The sequence below is a fragment of the Apaloderma vittatum genome, unplaced genomic scaffold (assembly GCF_000703405.1).
Source record: "Apaloderma vittatum isolate BGI_N311 unplaced genomic scaffold, ASM70340v1 scaffold2117, whole genome shotgun sequence".
NCBI classification, from domain to species: Eukaryota; Metazoa; Chordata; class Aves; order Trogoniformes; family Trogonidae; genus Apaloderma; species Apaloderma vittatum.
Window position 1 is genome coordinate 45,651 of NW_009724342.1, and position 7,245 is coordinate 52,895.

Consider the following 7,245-nt stretch of genomic DNA (forward strand, 5'->3'; position numbering starts at 1 on the left):
CGGGGGGGGGGGCGGGGGCCGCCCCCTCCCTCCGGAGCAGCCATTCCACGGGCCCAGTCAGGATGCGGTGACAAAAGCCTTCTGGAAACAACCGCAGGAAGGTGAATAAACCCCAGGGAGTACAGTCAGCTCAGCCGGACACTCCCGGTCGCTGAAATACACTGGAGAAGTTTTAAGGCCGGGCAGCAAGGGCTCCAGCTTCAGGGGTCAATCCCATGCAGGCGGCTCCTCACAGCTCAGATGTCAGTCTGGTTGGATAGAGAAGGGTGCATTTTGTTTTTACTGTGCACACTCTCCATTTGCCCGCATCGTCCATTTTTACCACCATGCTAGGACAGCACTGGCTCAGTAAAGCGAGGGGCAGGCCAGCAGCACTCCCAGATGCTGTCTCCCAGAGGGAGCCGGCCCTGAGTCAGAGGGCGAAGGGCCCCCCTGCTCACACCCTGCGGGCCCTGGCGCTGCCGGCTGGGACTGACGGAAGTGCTCCCCCCTGCCTCACGCTGGCCTGCAGCACCATGGCGGCCCATTGTCTCTTAGACTCTGCCTCCAGTTCAGTTGTTGGCATGTTTAGCGTTTTAAGGCTGGGCAGGCACAGCATACCACGCTGGTCCTTGCACAGCCTCTGCCCTTCCTGAGCTGAAGGATCACCATCAAAGCTGTGTTCCCTACCACCTACTACTCCCCTGTGTCAGACATCTCATCAGATACTGCTGGTCCGCTATGGGACTCACCTCACCACAGCCTAGCACAAAAGTTGTGCTAGGAAATAGTTCAGGCTTGCTCAAAGCAGGGCTACATCTGAAGCTAGACCAGGCTACCCAGGGCAGGTTGCTTACAGTAAACACATTTCTGTATGGAATATATTGCTTAAAGGACTTTTCCTGTTCTTCTACCCAAGAAGTATGCAATGGTCATTTCCAAGCATGCATATGTACCCATGATATTCACCTTCAGGTATTAGTGACAGCAGCCCCTAACTCTGGGCCAGACATGCAGCTTATGCTGCCATAACTATAGCCCCTTAGCACATCTTCTCCAAATAAAATGCTTTGCTACCCCTCTCCTCTTGGAATCCAGTTCTTTGAGGGTGACAGAGCACTGGAACAGGCTACCCAGGGAGGTTGTGGAGTCTCCTACTGTAGGTGATCCTACTCTGGCAGGGGGGGTGGACTAGGTGGTGTTTTGAGGTCCCTTCAAACCCCTAACATTCTGTGATTCTGTGATTTGTCCCTGCCAGCTAACCAAAGCAATGGTTTGTGTACCACTGCTGATGTAGCATCTCCCACGCATCTTTGAAGAGTTTGCTTCACACCGTAATTGGTGCATATTGACAAATGCTTAGACCTCACTTTAAAAAAAAGCCTAGGAGAAGTTCATTTCCTATGGGCCGAATTTTAAAGACAACATGCACACTTGAATGCTTGCTGGCAGACCACAGAGGAGATCTGTTCCTGCCCTGGGACATCTCAGTCCCAAGGCCTACACTATGCTGTCTGTATGTGAGGGCACTGAAGCACAGAGGGAGTTAGGATAGCAGAACATGGCTATGTTTGTAAGCACCGGTTCCAGTACTGCCAAACTGTCAGGAAAGATCAAGAAAAAACCAAACTTTAAATCGTGCTTCTGTAAACTTGACCAGGGTCAGTTTTAAGTCATTCAGGAAAGCATATGAATGACAAGTTACGATACTGGTAGACACAAAGGCAAAGCTGCTTTTAGACTGAGTGAAGCGTTCACCAAAACTCAATACAAACTCTGCTGTCACCCGAAGCTGTTCTGGTTCGTTTTGAACCAGACCCACCACAGTTTTTGTTCTGGCATCTTATCGTTGCCTACCTCCTTCACACCTCCTGTGTGCTAAAGGCAGACACCTTTTCCTTTCCCCTCTAGCTCAGATGCTTCTGGAGACACCTCCAGATGCTGCTTTGTGACTTTTTCCATCCCCAGGCCCAGCCTTGCCCCTCTAGGCACAGCTCTCCCTTGCCCCAGAGAGGTCATTGCCGGCAGCCTACCCAGGGGTCAGCGTGCTCTTGTTGACAGATGCCAGGTGCAATTTCTTTTCAGAGAGCACTTTCACCAGTGCTAGCCAGGTCCAAGGTGACGTTCGCCTGCATCCCCCTGTCTTGACTGGGGACCGAGGATGAGCGCAGCAATTCCCAGAAGCCCCCCAACAGGGAGATTCAGCAGCAGATGGCAGCACATGGTCGCAGTCATGGTCAACTCGTAAGCCCTGGGTCACCAACCCAGCCAGGCTTGCAGATCAGGCTATGAGGGCGGGGGAGCACCACACTTCTTTACAGCCCTAAAACTCAAGACTCTCAACACAAAGGCTGCCAATTACAAGCAGCTCCCTTCTCCAGGGAATGTCTCTTGAAACTGCTCCAAGGATTAAAAAGTTGGTGTCCTCAGCAAGCCAGTTGCCTCTGCCCCAACATGTGGGAGTTGTTTGGGAAAGAAAAGGGAAAACAGACCATTGCAAGTTACCTGGCTGGCCTGCTCCAAGCACAGGTGATGCAAAAAGTTCACCACAGGCTCCCAGCAGTGCCAGCTGGCAAAACATGGCTCTGGTTGGGAGCCACTACATGCACCAGTTGCTGCTGACCCATCTTCCCATGCTCAGAGGCAGCTTCAAGAAACGTCTGTCAGAGCCCCCACTCTGGGTGAGGACATGCAGGTATAGCTAATGGCAGCTGACAAAAGCTATCAAACTAGAAGGGCACTCCATCCTGCAATGTGCTTTTCCCAATTATTAGCATGGACAAAGGTATTAACTTGGAAGAGACCTAAAACAGTTTCCAGACTGAGAGTCTATCGTTCATATAACCTCATGAGCACTCAATGCCTAGATCTTAAGCCTTTCAACGTGTGTTAACTACGTAGATCCAAGTCCTCTGTTTTTACATATTAACAGCCCAGTTGTGCTCCTTACTAGGGCTTTGCAGATTTATGTTGATTTAACAGGATGAACTCAGGTTCAGATCCTGTCCCCTCACCACTAAATCTCAGGAAGACTTCGGGGGTTTTGGTTTCCTGTTTGGTTTTTAGTTTGTTTGATTTCCTCCAATGGACACCTCTTGCTCTCCATTTCTTCAGGAGTCCACACACAGCACCAAGGCTTTGTTAAAGCTAGCCAGTTTGTGCCTGTAGTAACTCTGCCAGTTACTGCATGGCTGAGAGACAGGAGTTTTAAGTCACAGAATGTAGAACAGAATTAACGGGGGAAAGAATTAAAATGTTCATATTCCACCTCAACTACAGCTCTCACAAAAGAAACAAAAAAACCAAACAAAACAGGAATCTTCCCTCTGACTCAATTTAATTGACTCTTTCTACATGCTAGAGTTTGTCTCCAGTTGGTGTGAACTTTTCTTCCCCTTTGACCATTGTCTCTCTCAGACTGAGTGCAGGTCTTCCCAGCTGCTTAAGAAAACCAGTTCATCTGTTATGTGGAACATCACAAATGTTCAGGAGATATTGCTCAGTTTGATCTACTGATCCACATTAAAGGTCTGGCCTTAATCCTTCAGCTAGATAACACTATTGTCCACAGCATCACAGACTGTAGGTCTCAAGCAGCCTGCATACTGACTACTTCTGCTGCATTAGAAGAAACCACTGGCAACGGAAAGTGCTGCAAGAGATGCAAGGATTCAGCCAGTCCAGCCACAGGCCAAGCGATTTCACCAGTAACTTACACCACAGCCAACTTCTCCCGCTGCAGATGGAAAGGAAGATTGCTCCCGATGTTCTCCAAGGAGAACAGGGAGAAGATTTACACAACATACATCAAGCTGTTGCGTTCTAGCAGGTGTCGGAAAGACATAGGGACCAGGAAGATTTCTAGAGGATTAAGCTCTCCCTCATGAACTGTTTCCCAGTCCTCTGTGCTTCTCTATGCACAAACAGCAGTATAGTCCAGGACCTCCCTTAGGTACACCTCACCTGAAAATCCTCTGGAAGAATACCCTCTTAGACTATTCAACCCTTTTTGCTGCATGTACCTACTGAAAAGTCAGAGAAGCTTTATCATAGCTCAAGGACAAAACCCTTCACTTTCTGCCTATGCAACAGGACATATGCAACATATCCACCCTATTCACCAAAACAGGATAGCAGCTTTGCTCCTAGATGTGAAGAAATTCAGAGATTTTTTTATATTTTTTTGACGGCCACAGATGCTAGAATGTTTGACAACGGCACCAGCATTTACTGATGTCATTCAAACAGCTGACTTAAAATGTTAAGACTTCTTGACTTTTACCAGGCCACAAGACTTCCACTGTACTTTCAACACAACCATATGTAAAGCTTTGCTGTCTGGTAGAACACTGAGCAAGCGTGGCTGTGCAAGAAAAGATGGCTGTGAGCAGGCTTGATAGAACACCAGGGCCCTGAGCATATTCTCCATCTCCTAGGGGACTGGCTGCCTGGACTCAGGTCCAAGTTAACTCGTGTAGGTACTCTGGCTTTGAGAAACCTCAGCGAGGTTTGGTTGCAAGCTTATGTCAGCTAAGGTTCTCACTCTTGATCCCTGCCTGAGGTAGCATAGCCATGCCCATGCCTGGTCACACACCCTGCTGACCTAAATCCTCACCCTGACCTGCTGTGATCTTCCTCCTTCGGTACTGTGGGACTGTTCCTTTATGGGCAAGGCCACCGACCCTGCCCGCCTTGCTATGACTCCACTTCCAGCTTACTCTTCCTTCCAAAGCAGCCTGCCCTTGTTGCTCCCTGAAAAAGGGCCTACTCACATCGCTCATTTCTACAGTCAGCAGAGGGACTGCTTCCCATTTACAAGCATGGGAAAAATCTCTTCTGAAAACATCGGCAGGGTGTAGAAGCTTCTCATGTTGAAATGCTAAACAGCAAGGCAACTAAGTTTTCTTACTTGCTAGTTTTATCCACATTACCAGGCATGACAATCTGCTGCAATCAGGCCTGTTTCCATGTTCTTGCTTGGGTTTTTTTAACCCATTTGGAACAGCTGAAGGCTGGTTTTGTGTCCTTCTTCCATGCTCCTACTTTTTGCCCAGATAGTCTGAGCTTGTTCACTCCTGAAGTTGTTCTTGTCCAGACTGCACGTGATAACACACTTGCAGAAGGGTAAGTAGACTACTAGAATCTTGCTGGAGACATAAAGTTCTTCAGTCTGCACAGCTTCCAAAGCAATAAAAATCTGACACCTTAGAAGACTCATCACGTTCTTTTCCCCAATTACTTGTTTAATTACCATTTGCACCAGTACATCTTATGCTTTATATACATATATCTTTAATTTTTGCTTTTTCAGCTTTTCAAATACATAATATATTATCTCCAGAATACTAAGACAATACAGAAGAGGCTCCTAGTTAGTTGTTAATTGGTGCCATGAGCTTCCTTGGTTTGGGGAATGGATACATAGCTGAAATGACAGGACCTCACAATGATTCTATGAAAAAAAACAAAAAAAACCCAAAAAAACAAAACCCCAACCAGCAGAGTCCATGACTTTGCTAGCAGGTTATAGCCACCCACAAATTCAGAGGTGGGAGGGAGTTTAAGTACAATGAGACTGCAAGAGTGACAATGAAGGTGGGGGAGGGGTGGCAGGGAAAACATCAAGATAGCCAAAGGATCAGGATAAAATGACTACTTAAAATACATCCAAGAGCAGTCTGGTCCCCACTTCCATAAATGGAACTGCAGCAGCTTTAGAGCTATTTTCAAGAATTTTGCTTCCCAGGATGGTCTAAGTGAAACTTTTGTCTCCGAAATGCCCTCCTCAGTGCAGTGAGACAAAAACGACAAGAGACCTTTGCAAGTACAAGGTGTATACAGCTAACTACTCTCTTTTAAAAGCCTCACTGGGAAATCTTTGCCCAAAAGGAAAAATTTATTTGCAAAGGTGTGCTAGTAGAGCATATCCCAGTTACAAAAGTGCTGCTACTTGGTTGAGTGTTCAGAACAAGAAGAAGTCTTACAGTGAACAAAGACCCAGTGTTCTAGTAACTGGGTACAACTGTAGAAGACTAAGACCCAGCTAGTGTTTTGGGTGATCAGCTAGCAGAGAGGGTAGCTAGCACGGTCAGGTTTCCAGCCTGCCCCCGGGCTTTGCCCAGAGTCACCAGCACACTTAGGCCCCCTATCACATCCATAGAGTGTACGGAATAGTGCTTTGGAAACTCCAAAAGAAAAGAGCAGAGAGTAAGGGCCTTTTACCACTTTCTAACATCCTAAACCACACAGGAAATAGAAGGGGTCTGGGGCACATTAAAAATAAAATAAAAAATCCAAGTTACAATAACCAGCTCATATCCATAGAAAGTCAGCCTCAGAAGAAAAGCCACAAGAAGGAACAGAGGTGGGAGAATTTTGCTGTTACAGTTCTCAAGGCTGGGCCAATTTCTTGCTCAGATGATTAAGTGTGAGCTGAAAAGGGGAAGCATACTGTCCCTTCACCAGAGACAGAATAATCCCACTGTCACACCATAGTTCTTACTGTGGCATGGATATGCAATACTTGTAACAGTGCCAAGTCACAACACAAGGCGAGGGCTCAGGATAGTGATGCAGGAACATGAAATGCTCAGTGGTGGGATTACCTGGTTGTCATCTAGTGCAAGTAACTACCACATTATAAAAACAGGCGCTTTTTTTTTTTTTAAAGCTATTTCCAGTTAAAACAGGTCAATGATAACGAGGCCTTTGAATGGGACAGGAGGGAGAAAGGAGTGAAAATGAGAGAAGTTCCTCCAGTGAACCTGCAAGCCAAACAAGAAGCCTCAAAATGGGGTGGCCACCTGGAGCTACGGCACAAGGGTAGTGTTCAAGGTCTACTAGGGGACTTGCATAACCCCTCCCACAAGAGCACAGGAACATCCAGCAGGATCAAGAATTGCACCAAAGAGAGGAATAGTAGTGTGTGCATAGGGAGGTTCACCCCTCACCACTGACATAATTAATCAAAGAGGGTTTTGTGATGAGACACAAACTATCTCCTTAAAGCTTTCATTCCCAAACTGCAGCTAAATGTAGCTGTCCTCAGCACCGCAGGCCAAGCTGCAGAGTTGAGTCACTACTGAAAACAGCCACAAAAAGCAACAGTGTAACCAGAGAAAATTTAAAGGACAAGAAACCCAGAGGCGTCTACCCAACCTCTTCCTCCTGTACCCACCTTCTTCAGGATTCTTTCTTTCCCTGTACAGAAAGAAAGGGAGGAAAGCTAGGATGTGCCATGTAATGACCAAGTGGATGGAAGAGATG